Source organism: Amblyomma maculatum, chromosome 6 (assembly GCF_055883805.1).
Source record: "Amblyomma maculatum isolate TAMU_Amacu chromosome 6, ASM5588380v1, whole genome shotgun sequence".
Classification (NCBI taxonomy): Eukaryota; Metazoa; Arthropoda; class Arachnida; order Ixodida; family Ixodidae; genus Amblyomma; species Amblyomma maculatum.
Genome location: NC_139349.1, coordinates 24,083,223 through 24,096,905, shown reverse-complemented (window position 1 = coordinate 24,096,905; position 13,683 = coordinate 24,083,223). Strand labels below are relative to the sequence as shown.

Sequence of the window (13,683 nt, the reverse complement as noted above, 5' to 3'; positions counted from 1 at the left end):
CCCAAAGTTTGACCTCGATCGATATGACCTAAATTGATGTAAGGCCTAATTCGACTATTGCGAACACGACGAGACCCAAATTTGGCCCGGCCCACCCACAAATTTACCTTCAACCCATTTGGAGCAAAATAAATGTACAGTCTAACTCCGCTATGATGAAAGCAATAACAACCGACAAGTTTAGCCCGGACCACATCAAATTTGATATCGGACTATTTGGGTTATTATCGTACTGGATCACATGCACAAATTGCCTTTAATGAACAATTTACTTAATAAGGCCACTAGTGCGCCTTCCCGCGCTTTTCTAAGTAACACAGCTAACACTTGATGTTCAAGTTCGGCAGCATCCAACCACTACAGATTTTTTTTTTTTTGTTACGTATACTACAAATGAATGGAGCATAAGATATGATACTATTCTTTTTGAAACGGCGCAATAGAATCTCTTAGCTGACACCCCATGACATATGCGCCAATGCACGCATGCACATACGCACACAAATTATATATACTGAGCTTTCTTATTGTTAAATAATTTGAATTTTAGAACTGCGAAGTTCTCGCCAATACCGCCTGTGTAAGTTGATCGTAAAACAAATCGGACACTGTGCACGTCATAACGCTAAATATTTAGATCGCGCCTTAACCGCACTGAGCATATAAAGTTTTAGCTAAATTTTAAGTGGTAATATTATATCGCAAAACCGAATCCGAATAAAAGTTTCAGTAAGCTTTCAATATAAATTTTCCTATTGGGCAATGTGCTTTGAAATACTGAATATCGAACACTTATTTGAAGTTAAATTGAGTTCGGTCTCGAGTTTAGAATATTTCCGTGATGGCGCTACGGCAAAACCGTATTTTCGATTATGAAAGCAAGTAATTCGCCCCGCCGCGGTGGTGCAGTGGTAAGAAGCCCAACTACAGTGCCGGAGCACCCAGGTTCGATTCCGACCGCGGCGGCTGCTTTTCCACGGAGGCGAAACGAAGAGGCGTCCGTGTGCTGTGGGATGTCAGCGCACGTTAAAGATGCACAGGTCACAAAATTCATCCGTAGCCCTCCACTATGGCTCCTGTTTCTCTCTTTCTACATTTACTCCCACCTTTCTCCCCTCCCTTACTGCGCGGTTTAGTTGTCCACGGAAACAAGTGTGACAGATACTGCGGCTATACCTTTCTGTGAACCAATTACTATTAAATTCTTAATTATTATCAGCCAGCAATTCTATAATACAACCTTGCCCGTATCATCAAAAATAAAACGAGCATGGGTAACATTAGTAAAAGCATCGTCTATTTAATGATACATAAGATACATAATGTGCTCTTTGCCGCGCCAATGCATCTCTCACAGTTTGTTAGATAAAATCGGTGAACGTTACCAAAATAAAGCTCACCACGCAATATTAAAAATTAAAGGAGTAAACTCGTCTCTTTTCATGTGGAAATGCAAAATCACAGCGCATTCAGTGCGTACTTTCTTTATGAGCTCATTCTATGTTTACTTTATTTTCTTCTGACTATTGCAACTTTATTTTTGCTTTTATTGATTTTGCTATAAAATACTCAAGAAACAAATCAAGGCATTTTCAAGGTTCTGGGCTCATTTACGGCTTCCTAGCGAAAGCCACACGAGAGTGCTGCGCTGGGATGTTTTGTCTTGACCTCTCTAGATGGTGAAACGCCTCTCATAAAAAAATGTGCTCTTTGTTTGTTTTCATTGTGTATGCGCAGATTTCGGAACGCTTTTGTTGCACTCCACAACCTTTCCCGAGAGAAGCTTTGTGTTTTTGTTCATTTTTAATATTTATCTCTTACCGCAACTGCTTTCCCCTCCTTTAGCGTTAACTGGCCTCCTTGCGCTCAACAGAGATAATTATATGAACGCGGGCGTAGAATACTGCTTCGGCGGAGAAATAAATGATCGTAGTTTGATTGCGGCCGTGACAGGCATTTGTTTTCGTATTAATGATTAACATATTTTACGGACACGCTTTGCTGACACATTCTGGTGACACGTTCTGCAAAACACTTATTAGGCAAGAAATGAGTTCGAATTAAAAAGCTTTGCTCAGAAAAATATTGATGCAGTACATGTTCGGGCTGGCCTCTGGCAGAAATTTGACCCCAAACAATGTTTCTCTAAAATGTTTATTCAGCTGATTTACGTATGTTATCAGCCGTCGAAGGCATTTCCTTTCACTATCTATATAACGGGTGTCCGAGCTAAATGTGATAGCATTTTAAAGAAGTGCTTGTGTTTTGCCCACGTGAACCCAATTGAAGGTTGCTGAGTTTTGTGTTGCCTACTTTACAGTATTTTTTGGTACTACTATCCTTACTACATAATACTAAATCACTAGATAACTTTTAAATTAATGTGTTAAGAAAAATGTGTAAGTACCAAAAATGTAGACCATCTCGGAAGTGAACTCATCTCTATGCTTGCGCCATGCAAGCATTAATGAAATGTTGTTCTTTGCACTATCTTAAACGGCAATTCACTCACAGCGTGTGTGTGTGCGGGGAGAGGGCAGTGCGCGCTTCGCCTACTCTCGCTTACACTGCTTAAGCTGCGCTCTACATAACACGATGGCGCCCGTAACATCACTTCCATACTTTCTGTACAGGTCGTCCCGTCAAATGAGCAACGTGATCAGTTTAAGAGGCATTTCGAAAATAAATTGAATCCGGTGTATGGCATTCCCACTAATCTCAAGCGGCTCAAGGCATGTTTAATTACCCCTAATGAATTTATTAAAGAAATTTAAAAAAAATGGCTGCTGGGCCCATGTGTGAGACGATATTTTAAAGGGTCTTCAGGAGCCTCTCAATAAATTCTTTTCTACCTGATATATGAACGCTCAATGAACGCTCTTCCCGCGTTCGAAAGAAAGCCCGCGAAAGGGGAATGAAAGCCACGTGACAGGACATTTGTACACTGATATTATGTTCCTCTGAAATATGCGACTGATCCACAATGTTGGATGCAGTAATTGTGACCACAGCAAAGCGACAAGTGTTTTGACTCTTACAGATATTTGAGAACACGGATCATGTCGCGTAAGCGCGCAAGTGCGTGCTCTATGGCCAAAGCGATAAAGCGTCCCAGACAGTAAAAGAAATACAAAAAAGCAACTTTTTGTCTCCGCTTTGTAGAAGGAAAGCACTGCTAGCTGCATGCATTTTCGCCATCATTGGACATAGGAAAAAGGTCCAAACATCTACAACATGCAAACAACTGTCGCGTCCCCGTGGTCAAAGTGGCACTGCAGCGGACCTCGTCCATCAGCCGCACTCCTCAGAGCAGCACAGTGCACAATCTTCTCCAAGTGGTATAGTTTTGATCTTTTGTGGGGTTACATCGGAACGCGGAAGGTCTAAGTGAGAGAAATTTTGTAGAAAGCAGTTTGTTGAGAGGTTTCTAAATGGCGGTCTACAAATTTAATTATCGCACATTTTAGAAACATGATACGTAAAACGTTAGGTAATTACACAAAATCAATCCAGCAATTTCAATGTTCTAAAAAGTGTAATGTAAGTATTAAATTCGGAATGGTAAATCAACTATCGAGAATATATATCTACCTCAAGAATTTTGTGACGCCATGTGCATACAATTTTACGGGTCTCTAGTAATCCATGTGTTCCTTCCTTAGGTTAAGCATTGAATTACGAAAACGTTTCTAGCCTGACAGCACTGCTTCATGGGGTAAAGCCGAAAAACAGGAGGAATTTCTGAAATGGCCTATGAGAGGCGCTGCCAACTAAGACTGCGCCATTAGAAACGCAGGTTCAGATTGGAATCCACCCTTCAAAGCATTTTGAACATCTAGTTAGGCACGCTGCTACTATGTAACGCAGGCATGTTCATTCGGCTTTGGTTAAAGCGAGGCTTTATATATATTTATGTCGCTACTGGCAACTTGGGCAGGTGCATCACAATTCTACTCCCGAACGTACCTTTGGCAAGAGGTTAGTTGGTCGGCAGTTTCTGTAACGTCGTCTGTCTTAAATGTTGCTTGTCTTTGTATTTGTTTATAATAAACGTGTTTTACATCAGCAGTAAAGTACGTTAAGGCCGTAAAGAGCCAGAAAAATTCAGCTTCCCTTCGAAGAGTCAGCAAGCCGCGTAAGGTGTCCGAGGCTGAGAACACTGGTCTTAAAGATAGCTAAAGGCATATGCTGACGACAACATTGGGTGAGATAAATCGGAGTCCATCTCTTTTTTATATAAGAACCATACAAGGGAATATAAGGAGCCTCGTAAAGATCTGCTATACCTAGCTCATTCCAAATATGAGAATGTGAATATCTTTGCATTGGTTATCAAGGTCATTACTGTGTAGACAAGAAAGTAAAGCGTCGTTTTTCGAACTTGTCAGCGTGATATGCGTGGTAAAGAAGAGCTAATTTATCCCAATAAGCGAAATCTTGAACCGGGCATTCAGTAAGATCATAGTTTCGATTTCGGTATGTTTTCATTTTAGTATTATAAAGACCATGTCAACTATGCATAAAAGGGCCCAGGCATCTTTCCTGCACCTATAACATGCATCTACCATAGGCAGTAGAAAGCGGCGAGGTGCACATTATCAAGTAAAGAACATCAACTTTCCACGACAAATTGACATTAAAACAATTACTTATTTCTGGTACATTGGGAATCCCGATTTTTACTGCATAAATAGGCAAACATTTTCTTAATACATTTCATAGTCTAGTATAATAATCCTAGTATTCCAGGTGTAATTATCAATTTTTTGGGGGGCGTCAATTACAGGGTTGCACTGAGATACAGCTGGTACGCGTGGTTTGCCATCATGGCAAATGGCGCCTTGGTCTGCGCAACGGTTCCTATTTTGACTCTCACTTGTGTTTTACAGCTACTTTTAGTGGTGTTCTACCCTAATGAAGAAAAACGTGGTAAAACTTCTGCAAACTAACGTTCTAATCATGCGGAAGTTAGTAATTAGTTCCCAGCGCTTCCGGTTGTTTACTCCTCCAGCGGTGAAAACATCCCAGTGCACCCAAGCACAGGTACATGAAAAGTGCTTTTCACCGCAATTTAGTACCGCACTGTCGGACCGCACCTGGCTGTTATCAGGCGAGGCACAGCTGTGCGGCGCGAACAAGATATATAATGAACGCAGTCGCCGCAGGAAGCAGAGAACGTCGAGACGGAAAAGGGAAAGTGGAGCGAGATACGGAACAAGACACACATGACACGAAAAGCTACGACAACAGACCAGAACTGTAAAAGCGCATGAAGCACGGATCCATCAAAATACAAAAACTGGAAGCCCTGCGCGTTTGAAGCCGAGATACATATATTATATTCTGCAACACAGGCCCGCGGCTGAAGGCTGAAATATGTAATTTTTGCCTCGAATGCAAATGTATTTAGGATTATTAGTTGTATTAAAGACACCTCATTAAATGTTAACCCACCGCAGTCACTCTTTACTAACGGCGCTCGATTGCTAAAACCAAGGACGCGAGATGTAATGCCGGCAACTTTTCAATTGCGGTGAAAAGACAAGGCGCTCATGTGCTCTGCGATGTCTGTGCAAGTAAAAGAATCCCAATTGGTCGAACGTTTCGGAGCCCTCCACTCAGGTGTCCCTCATAGCGTAACTCGCTTTGGCACGTTTTAAGGATGCGCAAACCACTGTTCCCATGCTGATGTTTATAAGAGAACAAGCGTTTAAAAGCGGAGCCACTGCTGTTTGTTTTCAGTTTGCTTTCAGAAAGTGAGGGCATCATACAATACTTCTTCTATTACTGCTTTTGTTTTTCAAGATTTTAATTCATCCTCTAAACAGTGTATGCGGCCGGAGTGGGAGAATTAGAGTTTACAAGCACTTTTGCTCTGCAGAGTTTCCACAGACTTCCATTGTTCGTTTTAGGCGTATGAGTGCTTCTGCGTTGTTGACACTATTATTCCCTTCCATTAGAGATCTATTTCATATTAGAGTATTCCCTTAAACATTAGATCAACAGTAATCTTCCTTCAAACTGGCGATGAATTTTTTCCCCTGGCCATGATTGTGCTAGCCAGTCCTGGTTAGCTCAGTTTGTTGAGCGATTGCCGAGGACAGGTAGTGGCGCCGGGTCCGAAACTGTGTAAACGACACACTCGCTCTCAACTACTTTGTTTCTGACCAAGCTGTGGAGCTTTCGTTTGTGCAGTATGGCTGTTCTTGAATATTTGGTATATAGGAATTACTTCCTTATTATATAAATATTCATCAAATTGAGTTGGTGGTCATGGCATTTGACCATACAGCGAACTGTATTGCTGGCCGTGCCGGATACTCAACGATCATCTAATATTCGCCTAATCACTCCGACACTCCATCAGTCAGAAAAATATTTCTTAATCGCAGTTATCACCTTACCGTAATGTGGTTTCTAATGGTTCCGCATCCGAAGATAGATTTGCGCCTAGGTTGATCATAAGGCGCGGCTAGTTTAATCACCATGAAAGCGTAGATAGTGTTGCATCTCTTATTGACTCCAAGGATCCTACCTTGATGGTTTATTTATATCAATGTATACTGCTCTAACGCCAACGTCTGCTTCCTTTGAATGCAACCACCGAATTCATTTCATTTCGTCATAACTACTGTCAAAATGTGAATATTGAACTAAAATAGGGTTGCCTACTCTTATTTATTTCTTCGTGAATCTGCAATGATTGGAACAGCATGTCTACATTACTAGCAAGCATAAGTGGGATTGACATATTCAAAGCCGCGTTAAAAGTCTTCTTTTATAACTAGTGCTCTAAATTTTCGGTGTAATTATTCGTTCCGCCATGTATGTTTACTATATATACACAATATATGCACAAATACTTTTCCTGCTACCTAACCATAAAATTCTGTACCGCTTTTCTCTTCCTTTTGATTGTTTCGAGAGCGTATATATTTCTTCCACATGCTTCCTTCTGCCTTGAGCCTATATTCAGGGCTTCGCGTAGATTTATTTGAGAAATATCCTTACGTTCCATATGCAATGTATCCACTCTTCTCCTCTGTAATGTAGGTCTGTGCCCTGACGATATCATAAATAAATAAAATAAATATATAAATAAATAAGTAAATAAATAATTTTAAAAAATGTTATTACAGGTTCTACTCTACAAAAAACTCTTTCCCATAGAAATTAAATTGAATACGTCTTTATCAATGCATGTTGAGGCGCTGAATTTACACTGATATAGAAGAAAAAAGACACTATATGCGACATTTGTATCTAATGCTGTCTTGTTGAAATAATTCCTTCATATCCGAGGAATTTGCCTATATCCTCTCTTCATGCTGGTCATTTTCATTTCAATGGTATTGCAACGTCACACTCATTCAGGGTTAGCACTGTCAAGGCCATGGAGGAATGCCGATATTCTGGAATAAAGGGAGAAGATAAGGGCCAATATTTTAGCTGGAAGCTAGAAAAACGTGGTCCCAAAAACGAGCATCAGGTTAACTTCTGGACGTGAAAAACAAGTAGGATTAAAAGAAGACGGCACTTTGGAGTCCGAGCTGCCTTTGTAATTCAAATGATTGTACTCGTGACGCGACCTACGAACCCTTCATATCCTATGTCCTAAACCCCTCAAATCGCGGGGACATAACCGACCTCCTTAGTTGGGATGCATTGCTAACTGTAGTAAGCGTATAGAAAATGCGATGCGCTTTCAAACACCATGATGAGCAAAAGTGTCATAGTAGGCCAAGGGCGCAAACAAACCAATCTCCTTTTGATTTGTCTTAACGATTGAGGGAAGAATCTCATCGCTATGTATTACACCTGTAGATATCGTTCAGTCTTGAATCGCTAGCACAAAGAAGGTCGAGAAGAATATTCCTTGCTCTTTAATCCCCACAAGATGATTTACTTTGCATTAAGCTGCTTAGAATGTCTCTCTTAATGTGAATTCACTGCAAAACAAACCCTCGCTACAGTTGCGCACGCACTCTACATTTGGAATCTTATGGCACAGGAAGTATTGTTGAAGACTGCACGAATACGTGAAGAAGTTCTAAGCTAAACCATCTCTCTGTAAGAGAGCTTTCTAAAATGGCTTCGTTAGTATAAAAGTTAGGAGCGGCTCAACTCTAGGCCTCATTCAACAGCGTCCACAGCGTTATCGAGCAACAAAATAGCAGAGACAAAAGTAAGCGCCCATGGGCTTCAATAAGAAGTAAGTAGCTGAAAGAGGAGGAGGCTGAGTCATTTCTACGGGAATTGATAAATCTCCTCGAATCGTGTGGTGACAAGTTTTGTGTGCTGAGCAAACATTGAGATACTGCTCATTAACGTGCGCCAAACACAGAGGTTACCATGCGTCAAAGATCCCTGCACCTAAGCAGTGTTCTGCTTTATTTTATTTGATAATCTTTTTTTTTGGACCGTTCCTGACTCTTGCATTGACTTTATATCGTAGCCTATTTTTCAGACCACTTCGAGTACCTTTAGAAGGTGAAGTCCCTACACGTGGGCAAATACTGAAGGTATCGGAGTGTTGAGAAAAGAAACGCGGACCTTACAAAACGAGTGGCGTGGTCCCTGGCAAATAATCAATTTAAGATAGCCTCTCCCACTCAGAATTGTTAAAAACTGGCCATTAAACTTGACGAGGTGATTTATCCCGAGAACGTGTTATTCGTCCCTGAGGTAGGCATAATGAACACTTCTTGAAGCGGTTTACAATTACGATGCCAGTTTTCATATATGTAACATAGATTGAGTTAAGTGTACATATGATACTCAAAAATGTTTTGCAAAGATGTTACGAAAAATGTTTATCCCTGTATTCTTCTAAACCGGCGAACAAAATTGGTCGAAAGCGATATCAATTAATTTCTACAGCAACTAACTTTTTATGCCCCTGAGACATTGATATAGCTTACTACTTATAATGAGTTAAACTACTAAATGACTCCATCCAAACTTCAAGGAGAAAAATAAAGATATCATTTCGTGCAAACTCACATGGAACTGAAATTTGACATTGGAATGCATGCAGACATCTTCAAGAATTGAACGGCCCAATTTTTAAGGAGTGTAAAAGAGATTTTGGTTCATGCTGAATATGTCACTCCCACCTCTGAGCACCACCCAAAATCGTGCCAGTAAGTGTTTTCTCAAAATGCGTATCATCGAAACGATGAGACATATGCGACACGTGTGCAAGTGAGATAAACAAAGAGACGTAGTGAGAGCTCAATTTAAACGTCTATTGGTTGTCAAACAGTTGTGAGTGAAGACCAGTGAAATAGGTTTTGCGCCGAATCAAAGGCTTTATCAAACACTCGTACACTTGAGGCGAGGTAGTAAGGACGCGGCTTTCTTTTTTTCCTCTACGCGTGCTTCATTCATATGTTCGATCGATATACCTGCTATTCAGTTCAGCACAAAGGTTTCACATATTTGTTGAATTAAAGAATTGCTTGATAGAAAATGAAAATGTCAATAAAGTGGGCATTTGCAATAAATAACGCATCATACGAAGCATGTCACAATAGAACGAATATATGAACTTTCAACGGAGTGTTTCAGCGCGCATTGTTCACCGAATGCAAACGACTAGCAGATGAGTCCCCGGGTCGGTACCGCCGCTCCGGAAAAGGCTGTCCTAACAACTACAAAATCGGCATTATAAATGTGAGCCTGCATGCGCATAGCCATTAATCATGCAAAGGCTATGCAGCTGCATGAAAGCTTTCAAAATTTGATGTCTGAGTTTCACTTCCTCTTGCCGCAAGAACAGAAGAGGGTAGTGGAAATGTAATTCTGGCAAAGAATGAACCGTCCGTAAAAGGTGGCAGATGCTAGCGAGCTGTGTAAGTCTCGGTAGCGAGAATGGCAGGGCCTGATAAAGCGGCAAAAGTTCCAACTGATGCTCTTATTTTCAGCTCACCGTGGCTCTGTCGATCTGATAATGTTGTGTGCGAGAACTGAAGAGTGGAAACCAAACGGATGCAGAAAAGACCGGCGTGTCTTTGCAAGCATATGATGTTCCCGAATAGCTATTTGTATTTTTGTCTTTCAGATATCATAATGCACTTGCTAATTAAAAGCGGAAAAATTAAGCGCTTTTTTTTTCCTAGGTGTAGTGCCGCCAGCTGTCTCGTCTCATTTCTCCTTTTTGTTTTCTTTTTTTTTTTGCATAGCGCTCCATGAACACTACGCAAATTTTCGCCCCTAAAATATGCGCTCGGAACAAAAACCATCTTCCAACTCAAGCTTTCCTGTTACTACATTTCACAGGCAAAAAAGAAGGCTGCATTATTTTTCCAAACTCTTTCACTTTATTTGAAGCTCATGTTTGCTTAGTTTCGTCCAAGAAGAGGTAAATGGCCAGAGCACTTCCTGTCCAAAGTAATTCACTACAGGCGTTGAAAGGATACCGATAAAGGAGCCTAAACTCAAATCGCTGTTTTGCTTTTAGCGTGCTAGAGATCGCGAGCTAGGAAGAATATTTCTAGCCGTCACTACCCTTACAAAACGTACTAATTCACTCGGGCAGAGGATGAAATATTCTAAACACACGTGATATTCCAAAACAGAGGCCAAGAAATATTTCTTTGCTGCTCGTGCTTCTGTGGACTTTATTTTGCAGCTCTGGGTACGTGTGCACATGAATGCGAGCCGGCTTATTAAATTTGAGTGACGCAGGAACACAGAACCAGGCTAAAATGTTTGATAAAAAAAATGAAATTAAAACATTATTGGGCTTATAGCTTTGTTCTGGTAATACTCACCATAAGAATACAAATTTTCTGCATTTAGGATGCAAAAGAACGGCACAATATGGCGGTAGTGTTTCCTGAAAACCGGCCGCTAAGAACGCAGTTCTTTCTACTCTGTTACTTCGCGCTAGAAACGTGCAGTTTATTTTTAACAGAATACAGCGTCCGCTGGCGGAGATGCTATCACGTGGTATTTACTCTACGCTAGTGTACCTTTTTTTGTTTTTGTTGCCACAAGAAAATAAAGTTACAAAGAGTGTTGAAAAATTATTCTGGACGAGAAAAAAGGCTGGTATTTTCAGTCGTATTAGAAATACCTCTTAATTTGTGGTCTTTGCCAAAACTGCACAGCACAAAACACTTGCTTTCAATCCCTGTAACAGAGCTTCCGAAAAGGCAGCTGCAATACGGAAGAAAGAAAAAGTTCAGGGTGTGATTTCTTGCCGCCGACAATATTATGAATGCTGCAGGTACGCCGCGTGCCCTTTAACCGGGCTTTGAAGTACACCCCTAAGGCACGAACTACCTACTTTTACACGAACTACTACACTGACGCAGTGAACTCAGTAACATGCGACCACAGTTAACAGCAATTAGCGCGAAAAAAATGTCGAAAGCTCCATCCGGCTGTCCTCAAACAATAACCAAATACTTTGGAATTAAGCGGCAAAATAACAGAATATGAATGGCTCTTTATTCGGGACATTTGAAAAGTATCAGTCATTTTACGAAAAAAAAAATAACTTTCAAAAATGCTTAAAGTTTTGGAGCTAAATGAAAACAATGCATCTTTATTTATAAAAGGGCCATACTCAGGCTCGTTTCAGTTCGTGCACATGCAGAATCATTGGATTGTAGCCTGAAGCGTCTATAATAAAGCGACTGATTAGGTGGTACAAAAGGCGCTCGACTGTTAAAGATACTTCAGGATCTCCCGCATATATATGTCTCCTTCCATCCCTTAACCACTCGCCGACGTCCCAGTTTGAGCTGGCTCCTAAATTTTAACAACAATGAAATAAAATTTAGGAAGTCTAAGGGAACTTCGGGAAATTAACGACTGCTGCTTTTCGGGTTTTATCTATTTCACAAATTATAAAATATTTTCCTGCAGGATATTTCTCGACGTCGCTAACACCATCTAAATATGTGGGGAAGAAAAGTGACGTGAGACATGAAGGGGAGCGAAAATAATATACAGGTTATTATTATTATTATTATTATTATTATTATTATTATTATTATTATTATTATTATTATTATTATTATTATTATTATTATTATTATTATTATTATTATTATTATTATTATTATTATTATTATTATTATTATTATTCGTAATATTAGGTATTATTATACTTGGCTGACCTTTCGCACTAAAGGTAGTTGGAAGGCAATCGTAGAGGGCCTCATTATCAGAAAACGCCCGATTGATAATCGGGCATTAAAGAATGCCGCTCGAATAATATGCTGAATTCCTTAGGAATGGCAAATGAAGACATTTTCTTTTCTTTTTGGAATCGAATGTAGTCATTCATAGACACGCTCAAATTTAAAATAACAGTTTATCGAGTCGACGCAAGAATAAAATAGTGTAATTTATTGCTGGATCGGGGCACCTCAGATACTGTAGATAGCTCTAAAGGAAGGCACACACAGGAGCAGAGTGAGTGCGTGTGTGCATGTTTACTCCTAAATAGGCACAAAATCTGAAGCCGGCAACCAACTCCCGCCTTCAAGATTCCTGTCAATCAGAGGCGAAATCTCAGGGCCCTCACAGGAAAGTAGGTGCAGTCACAACGCTTAAGACTGTTAAATTGCAATAAATGTGTATATGTGCAGCCGATAGAGATGGAGCCTTTGAGAAGGCCAGTTTTACTTTGGATTAGTGACGAAGACTATATTGCATAGAAGCAGATGTAGCTTTCCAATAAATAATGTTTTACCTACGTACCAGCTAGTGTGGTACTGGTTAACACTGTGCAGCTCGAAGAATCAAATCGCCATAAGGAAACTATGTCTGCACATTAACCTCGCCTTTCTAAGGCTGGAAAGAAGGCCTACAGTGCCTTCATACTGTCACGGAGAATAACAAAGAAGAGGTTGATCTGCTGCGGTAATAAGCTCCAGTCTATTGTCATTGTTCTCGCGACTCAGCCATTGAAAATAAAGGCACATGTAGTGCGTTCGGTCGCCTCCGCCAACGGAATGGTTAAGCCAGGCTCACGGTACGGCCTTTACACTAGTAACACGTTGTCACGCACAGATCTGCTGACAGGGTAGAATGGTAAGCGCTCTGCGTGCGTGAAAACTTAAAAAGCAGGGAGAATGCTTCGAAGCGGACTATGAAGACGCCACACTTCATACATGAGTGAGCAACAAAGAAAATAGCCCACTACACATGCACGAAAATAACACTACAGAAAACACCGCAGTCCTACCACACTGATGGTCCACACGCGTAATCCACAAAGTCGCACTCATGTCGTCCTGTTATCAAGGCGTGTAGTTCGAACATTTGCTGACGCGGAGTATCGACCAACACCCAGGTGGTACCTTAGCTCAAGAGACGCCGCTGTTCCACAAGAGCAGCGTTGAGGAGGACCAGGTGAAGTGAGTCGGTGCTGCCACGTCACCTTAGCTGGATGTTGGCGTTTGAGCGTCCTCGTACCGATGGCTAGATCTCGGAAGTAGCCGCAACCTCTGGCTGAGTCGGCGTTCCTGAGGCGTTGAGACGGGGCCCGCTTTCTGAAGACGGGGCCAGCGTCATGATCCGCAAGACCAGGGCATAAGCCGGTGGTGACCACACTGGTCGGTAGGCCTGACGAACCAACACCTCCTGCAGCAACTGACGGCGGTCCACCCAAAATGTGCACCTCGAGCGTTCCTTCCTGGTTCACATCGCCACTTCTCCTTTCAT

At 41.2% G+C, this 13,683-nt stretch overlaps 1 pseudogene; it reads right to left on the bottom strand.

Moving 5' to 3' along the window:
• LOC146185277 (neural cell adhesion molecule 2-like) overlaps positions 1-12,904 on the bottom strand; it is a 41,562-nt pseudogene extending 28,658 nt beyond the window's left edge.
• Between the last annotated feature and the right edge of the window lie 779 nt (positions 12,905-13,683).